General features: G+C 38.6%; 1 protein-coding gene and 1 long non-coding RNA gene across 2 annotated transcripts in view; one reads left to right on the top strand and one right to left on the bottom strand.

The window, feature by feature from the left end:
* Positions 1-392: 392 nt before the first annotated feature.
* Positions 393-1,074, bottom strand: LOC127629632 (uncharacterized). The gene is made up of 3 exons (XR_007968789.1): positions 1,031-1,074; positions 856-945; positions 393-409 (listed from the first exon to the last, which is right to left on the bottom strand). It is a non-coding gene; the product is annotated as an uncharacterized LOC127629632 (long non-coding RNA).
* Positions 1,075-13,041: 11,967 nt separating this feature from the next.
* The window catches only part of npas1 (neuronal PAS domain protein 1), a 74,603-nt gene continuing 74,033 nt past the window's right edge, over positions 13,042-13,611 (top strand). Inside the window, exon 1 of the mRNA XM_052107488.1 lies at positions 13,042-13,249. The gene's annotated coding sequence lies outside the window, so the exon portion shown is untranslated. The remainder of the gene's footprint in view (positions 13,250-13,611) is intronic.

Genomic DNA, 13,611 nt, shown 5'->3' with positions numbered 1-13,611 from the left:
TTGATGAGACTGTCCTGTTCCCTGTGATCATCGAGTCTGTCCAGCCCGTCCTGTTCTCTGTGGCTGTTGACGAGTCTGTCCAGTTCCCCGGGGCTGTTGACGAACCTGTCCAGTTCCCCAGGGCTGTCGACAAGTCTGTCCAGTTTCCTGTGGTTGTCGACAAGACTGCCCAGTCCCCTGTGACCGTTGACGAATCTGTTCAGTTCCCTTTGACTGTTGATGAGCTTGTCTAGTCCCTTGTGTCCATCAACGATCCGTTCCAGTCACTGTAGGTGCCTCCATCCTCCTACTTTGCACTCAGTTGACTACACGGTGCTCCTCATTATATGCGATATGTACTTAATCATTGGTAGGATCATTCACATGGCCTCACTTCAGTCCATAAAAATACAGTATGTCTTCTATGACCCTGAAAGCAATTGAACCTCACAGAATTTGGGAAACGAATAATTGAAAATGCAGATCTACATGAACAAAGCAGTGATTGTCTAAAGGTAATAGATTGTTCTTCACAGTATGATCATCAAACTAAATTTAATTTTGTAGATATTTAGGATGAGTATTTAAGAAAATAAATGTAAACATTTCCCAGCAAGGTAAATTATAAGCATTCCTAATTACAAATATAATGAAGTTACAGTGACGAGCGACACTACACTGTCACATTTCAGCACATATACGGACAGTGACTCTCTTAAAAGTTAAAGTATACTTTGGTTGCTGATCGGAACGCGCACAGTCTGCGGGTCATCAATGACGGGTCAAAATTTGAATTCAAGAGGGATGTGACATCATAGGCACAGTGTGGACTATTTTGGGACATGTTCTGAACATTCACCGCATGGTGGTGCTTACCTATTTCCTGTTTTTTCATGTTGGTCGGACATTGGGAAGTTTTAACACTCAAAACACGGTATCTACTGGAAAGCTTGCACTGGGGGTGGACTGTTTTGAAGAAAAAAAAATCACAAGTAAAATTTCCTTCAAACATGCTTGAATGACCAGGAGTTGCTTTACTACAGTAACTGACCTTAACTTTTGGTCTTTTTGTCCTTGGAGTTCACCCGTGCTGACTCCCTCTCCTCTCTCAGTGATCTCTCCATTTCCAGCCATGTGCAGGATTCCCCGTATATCCCTCTCTTCCTGTTCCCCTTTCTCCTGAATCCCATCATTCCTCCTCCTCTTCGCTGCCCAAGGCAATGCCGTCCTGCAGGCTTTGATCACAGGGCCAGGGAGGAAATAGGAAGTGGGTCAGAAAGTTGTGCTGGAGACTGCAGGGAAACAAGGCTGGAATATCGAGTAGGTGAGCAGAGAGAGCGAGATAGCGACTGGGTAAAGGAAGCGGGAGGAGAGGAGACGGAGAGGCAGAGCTGATAATAAACAAGAATTTGATCAACTGGAGAGGCCAGCTGAGTCAGAGGCAACATGAAACTTTACGGTCAACATGAAATCAAAATCGACCCCATTTACTTTATCCATATACACATTCGTGGTCTTATTGTGTGTGATTCATCAGTGCACATTATTCCAAAGAAGAAAAAAAAGTTTGTTTTCTTGTAACCTTTCATATTATAACTTAATATGCCTCTGAAATGTAATTTCTCTCAACAAGACTGTGCAGGTGTGGAAGATGATATTAATAGCCAAACAACTATTTAAGCATTGCTTTAGCAAACTCATGTTCAGGTCTGGCACCATTCTGATATGGACCGCCCACTTTTTAATGGCCTCATAAATTACCAATACATAAAATTAAGTCCCGCCTACATTACATACAGATTTTTGGAGCATCAAAGGTCTGGTTACCATTCACTTGCATTATATGGGCCTACAGAGCTGAAATATTTTCATTTTGAAATAAAGAACGTCATACACATCTGGGATGGAATGAGATGATAACATTTTGAGAGAATGTAAATGGACAGAGGGAAGGTCATAAAAACTAAAATATTAAGTTTTTTGGCACACAGAAAATAATTTAACTAACAGTCGACTTCAGGGAAAAATGTTAAATATAATGTGACCACTTTAAGGCTGAAAAATCAGATAGAGGTATAACATTGATGATGCCAATGTTTAGGTGAGATTAGACATTTCTGTTTCATACATCTCATTGAATTGCTGGTATTATTAGTATTCAAAACAGCTAATTAAAATGCAGGAATCATCAAGCCCTCCTGAATTCATCAGCTCACTTGGGACGAGGATTCAGAGGAGGGGAGGTAAAAGAGGGTCTGGCTGGTCAGGGAGAGGTAAGGCGGGCCATCTCACCAGGGATGTCAGGATTTGGGTTTGAGTGAAATCCGAAGAGGTTTAGAGGATGAGAAAGGGGGGCGACAGGGGGTTGAATGAGTAATTTGACCGAGGGGAGGCTACAAACAGACAAATATGTTAAGACCCATATCAGCAGAGCACACACATTTAAATGCAGATACAACACACATTAATACATTCCCATATTCTGCCCACAAAAGCAGAATAGTCAACACAGTCACTCGTCCTTCGGATGAGACATTAAACTGAGGTCCTGACTCTCTGTGGTCATTAAAAATCCCAGGAGACTTCTCGTAAAGAGCAGGGGTGTAACCGCGGTATCCTGGCCAAATTCCCCCATTGGCCCTTATCATGGCCTCTTAATATGCCCCATCCTTCAGTTGGCCCCACCAGTCAGGCTGTATCACTCCACTCTCTCCTCTCCACCGATAGCTGGTGTGTGGTGAGTGTACTGGTGCAATATGGCTGCCGTACAGTTGGATGCTGCACACTGCTGGTGGTTGAGGAAAGTCTCCTGTTCACTGTGTAAAGTGCTTTGAGTGTAGATTCAGAAAAAGTGCTGTATAAATGTAACATACAATCATTAAAATTCATTCATTCAATCACTCACTCACTCACTCACATTTTTGCTGATATTGTTCCTCTCATTTACACACAAACACTGGCAGGCTCTGTAAGTGGACAAGGTCAATTAGAGAGGTAATTACTTTTTGTGCTGTCAGAGCTGCTAAAGGTTGAGAGATGCTATACCTGACAGCCGTGGCTTATAGCTGAATAGAGAGTGAGAGAAAGACAGACATGTGGACAGACAGACAAGACGATGGACAGGTAGAGTCTAAAAGAAAAGAATGGTATTTGTTTTTTAGCAGAAGGAAATTCAGTATTAAATAATGTGATGACATTTCTGTTGGATCCAGTGCTACTGTCAGATTTTTGATGTCAAGCAAAGTGAGTTTGTGAACCATCTTAAACTGCACAGTAGTAGTGTGGGGGCATCAAAGGTGATTCCTTATCACGCTGATACCCAGATGTCTTCTCCTCCTGAAACATTAAATGCCTGATCAGCCCACCACTGTTCCACACAGGCCAAAAACACATGGCTTTTGAGTTTGACATAATAAAGGCTTTTTCATCTGATGCTCGAGATTTTAAAACAAAACATCTCTGATGGAGATGTATTTTAGATGAAACAAGATTTCTTGTTTTAACCTGATCTCTTTAGTCGATTCAGGGGAGATTTATTTAAATTTGTATTAATAAGTAATTAACAAACATATTACTTGATAGATTAATAATTTGTGTACATTCAAATATTAAAATAATAAAATTATATTTTGTGTTTCTCAACCACTGTGCCGCAGCACACTAGTGTGCCGTGGATCATTTCAGGGACCCACCAAAAAAACAAGTCACATAGGTAGGCTACGTTGTGTCAGGTCACAGGTGGCAAGAGTGCTAAATGGGTACTGAAAAAAAAAATATTTAATTAAAAGAAATTATGAGACATTCAATGTCTCCACAAATTTGGACAGTTTTTAAATATTTCTTGTTGCTTAGTACTCTCAAAGACATTATTGGTGAAGCAAAAACATGTGTGAAAAACACTTTGTTGTAAAGTGACGTCACTTCATAGACATCAGTGTATTCTGCAGCGCTGACTCGAGTCAGGTGACAGACCCTTAATGCGTATAAATATCAGTCACTTTTGCACATTAATCATTGCTCTTTACAATCACAAAACTGACCTATTATGGTTTCAAAATGGCCAATTTCTCCAAAAGATGAGGAGTTTGGATCCCTGAAATAATAAATTTTTTCGTGCATTTATTTATTTTGTGGAATTTTATAATTTTCCACGGCACACCAAACAATCTAACACTGCTTTAAGCTGCGTTCACACTGACAGCGACACGCAGCGACAAAACAACATCTCTTTAAATTTTCATTTATTTTCAATGAGAGCTGATGACTTCCGGTAACACAAGCGACGGCAACTGTTGGCGACCGGAAGTGGGCATGTCCAGCGACGCAACAAATTTGAGAAGTGTTTCACTTTATGCAAATTAACAGCGACTTTCGGGAGCGACAGCCAATACGAGGAGCTCATGTGATCCTAATATTTTAATAATAATATTAATTGTAAAGAAACAGTGCTGTTTAGACTCTCCATACACACCACTAGCGACCTAACCGTCAGCCACTGGCGACATGCAGTGACAAATTAGCTGGCAGTGTGAACGCTGCTTTAGAGGACAGGTCAATAATTTGTTTTCTGTAATAGTTTTGCGTGCCCTTGCAATAAAATGCATTTCCTCACAGTAAGTTTACCATGAGTTTACTAGGCTACAGTAACCATACTTTAACCATGACATTTCAGTGAAACCATAGTGATAATACGGGAAGAGGAAAACTATGGTAGCAAAAGTCATAATTTTGTGGTTAGTGTGTTTTACTATACAAATACCATAGTTTGACTACGGTTTTACCATAGTAATATTGCAGTAATTATGTAAACCATAGAGTATACTGTATGCATATAGTAAACATGGGTTTTACTATAGATTAACCATGGTATTTGGAGTAGAATAACCACAAAATTATGATTTTTATTAACATAGTTTTAATTTTCCTGTATTATTACTATGGTTTCACTACGAATATCAAGGTTAAAATATAGTTATGGTAAAATCATGATAAATGTATTGTGAGGGTGCAAAACTTATTACAAGGGAATGAAAACATCCGCTAGGGAACCCAAAACATATTGCGTTGGGAATACTAAACTTAACACGTGCCTCAGTGTTTACACTCTAAGTGAGTCAATCTACGAATGGCTGAAACAGTTTTCTCTGCACATTAAGCTAAGACAGCAGAAAATATTTTAACATTGATAAAATGACACATTTTACTTGAGCATTATATAATTTAATGAGGTTTATTTATGTAAATTAAAGTTATTATGGCTTAACAAAACAGGGTTTGGAAGTTTAACTGAGTGAGTTTAACTCCTCAAAAGAAAAATCATATTTAGGAATATAAATATGTTATATATACTTTAGGTAAATGCATTCGCAAACTAAATGGCCCACAGACCTGCTATTTTAGGAAAAGATTAAATGAACTCTTTTGAAGATTCTGAATCAGTTTTTTCTGTCTGTATAATCTTTAATGGTGGAGGTACAGAACAGAAAGTGTTTTATAACAGAAGCTGACGCTAATACAGAGAGTAAATGCTGGACCAGTGCCAGGGCTGAAATGGTACAGTGGAGGACACGACGAGAGGACATTGCTGTGTGTGTGTCGGTGTGTAAAAGCATACAGATATTAACATTCTCTGTGTTAAAACACTGTCTCTGTCTGAGTCTGTCCCTCAAGGACACTGTACCTTGTTAAGGTGTAACATAAGGCTGGATGGTGACTTCAGTTACACACTCCTCTGTACTTTTCATTCTCTCTTATGACTTTGTTCATGCTTTTCCCCATCTTTTTTTGTGGTGGTGGGTTAATTAGCAATACTGTAATCAGACTTAACCTTCCAAATGATTCATATTTAGTAATCTTTTCTTTTAGGGTGAATCTTTTGAAAACATTAAAAGAAAAGTTAAACAAATTTGAAATTATGCATTTCTTAAATGCCTATTTTAAGGTTTTTTTGCATTTTGACATTAATATCATGACATTAATGCACATTTCCCCTCCTAATTGTCATTACCTTAATGCATCTGGAAGTTTTACTGTAAAAAGTATTAGTAATCAGAATACATTAATGTCACACAGTAGAGGAGAGGAACAGTTCAAATGATTTATTTACAATAAATAATAACTTAGATCTGTGAGGAGATCCTCCGCTGAAGACCCGTGTGCGCAAAAATGAGAAATCCTCATTTGAAGATTTGTGAATGTAGAAAATAAGTGAACAGCTAATTGGAAGGTAACCACACTCTCGACAGGCTGGCAGAGACGGGCAACCAAACAGATACATGAGACAGGACCTAAGTAGAGAGATTGAGGTTAGTTGCTTCTACACACTAACACAAATCAATAATCCAGTGCCGAACATGACACACAAGGGGATTAAAATAGGCAGGAACAAACAAGGGACAGGTGCCGCTGCCTAGCTGAGAGTTGGCATGATCATAGTTCCCATGGAAACAATCAGGGTTCCCAAGGAAATGCTGATTCCACGTGCCAATGGCACCTGAAACACATGAGGGAGAAAACGTCAACACAACTGAAACAAAACAAACAGAACATGGAGCATGAGTCTGGATCACGACACAAACCAACATCAAACCATACAGGAAGTCAGAATCCAGACACCATGCTCCACACACGAACAAGACCAACCGAAGAGCGCACGGCGGTGACTCACAAACGGATCCGTGTGCTCATACAAAGAACGGTCACAAAACACAAAAATCCAACCTGACAGAATAACAGTACCCCGACATCACCAAAGAGCACACGGCAGTAACTTAGACCCGGACATGTGCGCTCTACACAAAGACAGGAAACGAAACACAAGTCGGAACATGGTGCGATGATGTCATGATCCCGCCAGACAAAAACCCAACCTGAGGTGACAGGACCGTGACACATTACATTTTAAAATGTGCATAAATAGATTAGGCCTACAGTTACCTTTGACATGATTACATGTAACTTGATTACATTATTGATCAGCCAATAATAGTGGTCCAAGCCAGAGCCTGAAATATGTGCGACAGGCCAAGCCAGCACATACGTTGAAGACAGTGCAGTCCTGTTCCTCATTTGACCACATACAATAATAATTTGACTTTCAAAGAGACAATGTGGAAAAAAACTGAGCAGTGCAATCTTTGCTTTACAAAAATTAGTAATCTGTCCAACACCGATTATAGATAACATTAGTATGTTAGAATGTGTTTTTACTTTCCTTTAAAAAAAAAATTATGAGCTTGCAAGTTGTCACAAATTATTGCCAGAAGTATGCAGCTATTTACCGGTAGTGGTGAACCTGCGGCAAGCCTTTGGCCTCTACTGGCAAACACTTCTATGGCAAAGTTGTGGCAAAAGTGGAGAGTTTTCCCACAAAGCTCATTTGCATGTGAAACTAATCAGTAGCAAATATACGGCAAGTTTTCCACAGGGGTTTGCCAGAACTCTCAATTAGGTTAATTTAACATGAATTAAAGGCAGTACAACTAATACCATAATATTTGAACTCTTTACAGTTTAAATAATAATTACATTATTTAAATAAATTATTTATCTTATTTCATTTGGGGTGAAATATGACCTGGACAAGATGTATTCTTTAAGGTGCATTCCGTAATTTGGGGCTAATTTAAAAGGTTTTACACATTAACAAATGTATTGTGTTTTTGTGAAGAGTGATCTGAATGCTGTACATTCACATGAGATGAAGACTGTACTCATAATAGTTTTGTATAAAAAGTAGGGCTGTAACTTGATTACAATTTTTAATCGAATTAATTAAATGGTGTCCCGGTTAATTAATCGTGATTAATCGCATATACAAATATTTGCTGAGAAAGCCCTCATATAACAATAACTCAATATATAATGATGAAATAATGATACACAGTTATCTTTTAAATATTTAAATATATATATATATATATATATATATATATATATATATATATATATAATAGTATTCAGATAATTAAAATGCATTACATTCCTGTAGCAGAAGAGTTCATCATTGATAAGACAATACAAAAAGTGGTTTTAGAATACAATGTATTGTTTACTACCATATTATTGATCATAAGTCAATCATTGGCATACAGTTCACAGCAATCCATTTCACAAGTGAATTTGACAATCAGTTGGAGCTTTATTATGAGGGCTTGTTTAAGGATCCGTCAATGAACAGCTGGTTCAGACTTGCTTGTGTAGATTCTCGGGTGCATTGCGTCATAAACATACATTTTTAGGTCACTGTGTCAAGATAAATATAGTTTAATACTTAGAACACATATTGAGATCTCTTAGTTTGGATTTGCACTCCATCAAGTGTTTTGAACGCAAAAACGTAACGCATGTTTGTGTTGTTCTTCTGCTCAAGGGTGTTTTCTTCACTGTATAAACTGCGCATTGCAACACAACTGATGTTTCACTTACTGCCCTCTGGAGTAAACAGGTGGTACTACAAGCTTGCATTTCTCAGGAATCTTCCATATTACGTTCCGGGGGTCAGTGCGATTAATGGCGTTAATTTTTTAACACGTTATTTTTAGTCAAATTAATCGCACTGAATTAACGCATTAAATCGACAGCCCTAATAAAAAGTGTTTTCATTACATACATGGTGTGGGTCACCCCTTCAATGTGTTTTTCCATGTTGGATCACAAGACCATGGTGGTCACTAAACGTTGAAGAAGCGAATCCTCACAATAATTGACTGCCACCTACAGTATGTATAGATACTCTTGATTATGCCTAGAGCAAGGTTCTTTGGTGATGCGAAGAGCAAAAAGAACACAGTGGAACATATTAATTATCGTGTTGTAGCAGCGGAGACAACGGGAGATTCAGTATCTGTATTGCCACAGAAGCGAAAAAAGTCTGAAGCAAGAAGACAGAAAGACCGGCACAGGCGAAAACTAGAGTAAACATCGGTATGGCATACACAAGGAGGGAAAATTTGATGATGGAGTAGTGATGCCAATGTTGCTTCTTTTATGTTAGACATAAAAAAATATGAATTGTTTAGACTGGAAAGCATCGTGTAATTTTCTTTTCTTGGTTATCACAGCTATAGTAAGGGGGCACATCTACCTCCACCTCTTTGAAACGGCAAACATCTTAATTCGTTTAGTGCAAAGTAGATGGGCACAGCGATTGTTGTCGATTTTGTGTATACAATGACTTTGGTTGCTTGGAAACAACAATGTTAACAACATGGATGTGCTAAATTTGATCATCAAAAACTAATTTAACTAATTCTAATCTTTCCGTATCGTGAGATAATAGAGGTTTATTTCACGCTAAGCAGTTCTCTTATATAGGTAATAACTGTCTTTGGAAATATCGTGAAATGTTGACAGTCTCCAAAGATTATTGATATGAGGGACTTTTATAATCTGTCATTAACTGTAAAAGTCTGTTCACTTGAATTCTGATGTTTGTTTTTAAGCAAAGCAATTATATTATAAATAACTTTATTTTTCTATATTAACCTTTTTATTTTATTTGTTTCCCTGTCTCAACCTCAGGACTCTGGATCCAGCACCATTCCTGCTTCATGTTGGACTCCACTGCTACATGTCGCTGAATGATGATGACTAAATGCAGCTGGTGCCAGCCAGACATCACTTCAGTCTACTACGATGGACTTCAGAGGATGAACTGATGCCAACTCCAACCATAAGACATGGGATACTTCATATGCCATTGTCTGAACCTTGGATTTAGGATGAACCCCCCCGAACCTCACCGAAATTACCGGCCAGGTTGAACTGCGTTTCACATCCCTGATCTTTGCCTGCATCACCTTGGTCTATTGATGGACTACACTCTTGAAATGGAATACATAGACTATCAATTGCCAACAAAAGCCTTCATTAGCCAATTAACAAGGATAATATATCTATGTGAAGTTCTGCAGTTAATCCAGGATGGACTTCAAAGACATTGGTCATTAATCTTACAGTTCAAACAAAATCGATGTTCAAACACTGACCCTTAACACTTACTTAATTTAATAATTTTATCCCATGACTTTAACTATACATAAGTAATATTTACATTATATTCATGATGTTAGCCAGAGGGGAACTGGCCCCCACAGTGAGTCTGGTTTCTCCTAAGGTTATTTTTCGTATTGATACTTAAAGTATAAGAAGAGCAATGCTAACGCTAGCTAGAGAACCAATGAATGCCCCTTTAAATTCAAATTGACTAAACAAAGCGATTTTACAGAGGACAATTATTAACCTTGTGCGACCCCGCTCACACATGCGTGGATGTTGTATTTTGACAATTTTAATTCATTTAAACTGACTGATCTCAATTCAGGAGACTCTATGCTGTCATTGTAAAGGGTTAAACTTTTGACGTACAAAGTCACGTGACAAAACAACATGGCGCGGACCACAGCAGAGTTTGTCTTTGGAAGTAACGGCAATAAAACTACATCTGGTAAGAAACATCTAGTCTCTTTCGATATGCCATTTATTTTTTTATTTTTGTGATTTATTGCAAGTATGTACCATGTACACTAATGTGTACTTTAGCAAATTTTTTCCTTAGAAATCCAATATTTACTGTGCATTTTCACATTGACAATTTATGTGTTTATCCAAAAGCTTGACATTGAACGCTGAAGAATTTTGCTTTCAGAGGCTTTATATGGACTTAGGTTAAAAATAAGGTTCATTTCAAACTGTTCTGAGACCATTGCAGACAAACAGCACACTGGAGGTTAAGTCCTCACTAAATAGGGATTAAGGGAACATCCTATTGCTTTCCTATGAAGCCAAGTGCCTTCACTCCTAAAATCTGACCAAAAGTTGAGTTTCAGGCTGCAGATGATTTCTGAACCACTCAACATGTTTGGCAGACATGGGAAAATGTTAATCAAGTACATAGATTCAGAATTTATAATGTATAATTCTATTTTAACACAGTGATTGGATGATGCTGGCTATTACTTGTATTAATTAATAATGCAAATTGGTGCAACTAGATAAAAAGGATAATCCCTAGCTCAGGAGGTTAAAACAGTTGTTGAGTAAAAAAAATGATTTGGTTAACTGGTTGTTACTTTAAAATATATGGTAAAAACGTATTTACCATAAATTCAAAACTTTATTATTTTTTAAAAGACAATACATGTAATTTTACAGAAAGTGTAATTCTTTTTTTACCTTTTTTAGATGTAAAAACAATTATGATTTTATCGTATAAATAACGATAAAAAATTATATGTTTAATAAGAGAGAACATGTACTTTTTACCGTACATTATTTTTCAATTACGGTAAAAAAACAATAATTGGGGATTCCCTGAATTCCATGCGTGACCCAGTTAATTGAATTATATTTTCTGGGAATAATGATGTTTCTTATTATTTTTTACATCAGTTATATACATCGGGGTGTTCTGTGTTATATTTGATGTAGTTTAGTTCATGTTTATAACATTATTTTATTTTCACATGTGTTACCCTGATGGTGTTTAGTGTTTGTGTGAGTGACACGGAGCACTGTCACTATATGTTTATTGGTCATTGGTCCAGGACGGGCCTCTATTGATGAACTTCATGTTATTATATTTACTGCAGTGATTAATACATTATAAACTCAAAAGCAGATTTTTACAGTTTCCGGAAGTTAAAGTATTTCGTTTATATTATTTAATATATATTTTTTAAATATTTAATAATATAAACGGTATTGCACAGTTAAATATAGGCTACAGGCATCAAAATTACATCCCGTAAAGCCTGAAGCGGTTTTACTGTATTTTTTTTACAGTGAATTTCTGGCAACCACAGCTGTTATTATTTATTTTTACCGTAAAATTAACAGGATTGGTTTTTTTACAGTGTAGCCTAGTTGTGATTATTTTAGCTATATATAAAACGAATAGAACTCTATAGAGTTATATATATATATATCCTTGTATGACCCCATTGAGTTTGACAACTTTACAGTCAGCTGTTTAAACTTCTGAGGGGGTCTTATCTGCTCGGGACCGTCCAGCTGTCTTTATGTCTCTCTCTCTCTCTCTCTCTCGCTCTTGCACACTTCCTCACAATAGCAAACACTTCTTTGTTTTCATTCTATCCTGTCGTCTCCGCGTCCATCACCCTGTTTTACAGCCACAGTCTTTCCTCCTCCCGAACACTTAAGTCCATTTTTAGCTTGACATAATCTGAAATGGTACTTAACTGAATTTATGTCGCTGCCCAGTGCATTAACTTCTCCCGTTTTTGCCTTTACGTTACGGAGAACTTTTTCTGTGTGCGAGAGCACGGAGAAGGAGAGAGAGAATGAGAATTTGAAACCCAGACCACGGAGTAGACAGCCTATCAGTATTCAGCGGAGAAAGTGATGATGGAGAGAGAGAAAAACGGAGGAAAGAAAGGAGGGGGTGATGTATCAATATTCCGAGTAGCGTTTGAGGGCAAGAAGAACGAACCGAATGGAGAAGGAGGGGGTGCGGGTGCGTGCAGCAGCCCGAGTGGGTTTGTTAGTGTGTTGAAATTAGATGCTATCTGTTGATATACTCCCTCAGATCGGTTATTTTGACTCAAGTATGTGTTTGTCTGAGAGAAGTGTTGCTAAAGGTAAAGATCAAGTCATATGTGAAGGAATCTTAGCCAAACGCTAGCATGTCTCTTTTACTCCGTGTGCTAATCAGCATTTGAAAGGCAGCTTTGACAGTGAGAAAGAAAGTGAGGGGCAGCGAGGAGGAGGGAGTGTAAACGAGAGAGAGAAAAAAGAAAAAAAAAAACGAGAGCGCGAGAGAGGCAGGGGCTGTACAAGCATTTCTTTTATATTTACTAGCGATTGGTGAGGAGAGAGAGAACCAGTGCGCGCGGCTTCCCCAAGAGGAAACGAGAGAGAGAGAGAGAGTGTCGCATCTTTAAACTCGAGTCATATCTAAAGCTATCTTGAGCCGGATGGTCGGAAAGTGAGAGAGGAAGAGAGAGAGAGAGAGAGAGAGAGAGGGAGAGAGCCTGCGCGCGCGCGAGAGAGAGATTGTGGTCACTGCTGCTGCGCGCTCACAAACACACGCGCTCTCACACTCTTGTAGCAGCAGACCGCTCTGTTCTTTTGTGCAAGCAGTTGGGATTGTTCTCGGCCCCTTCTGTCACCCCCTGAGTGTGCTGTGGAGTGAGTGGAGGGGAGGGTCACCGTTCGGTTATCCAGACGGGTCCTGGGCCATCTGAGGAAGAGGAGGAGGGAGTGCACCTGCCCCCGAAAACAGCTGCTCAGAGCTGGACATGCACATCAGGTGAGTCCCGTATCTGGGAAACGCAACTTCCTTTCACTCTGGTTGGTGTTTACAAACACGCGCGCGATGATGACCGCCAATAAACAACTTTTCTGATAAACTTCCTACAGTTTTAGAAGTCTTGTGTACTTGAAAATGATGTATATGATATAGAAGGCATTTTCCGCACAAAGCGGACCGTTTTCGAAAGGTCCCACATAAACTTGTTGAGCTCGCTTCCTGGGAAAGTTTTTGGGAAGGTGGGGAAGCCTCATAAGTGCACTTGCCTTTCTCTCTGAATGTCGGAGGAGGGTTAATCGTGCGTACCGCCTCAGCTCGCTCTCAATCATCATCTCTCACTTAATTAGTGGATTTCATAAGAC

The sequence above is a fragment of the Xyrauchen texanus genome, chromosome 36 (assembly GCF_025860055.1).
Source record: "Xyrauchen texanus isolate HMW12.3.18 chromosome 36, RBS_HiC_50CHRs, whole genome shotgun sequence".
NCBI lineage: Eukaryota > Metazoa > Chordata > Actinopteri > Cypriniformes > Catostomidae > Xyrauchen > Xyrauchen texanus.
The sequence above is the reverse complement of the archived record's forward strand: the minus strand, read 5'-3'. Positions and strand labels throughout refer to the sequence as shown.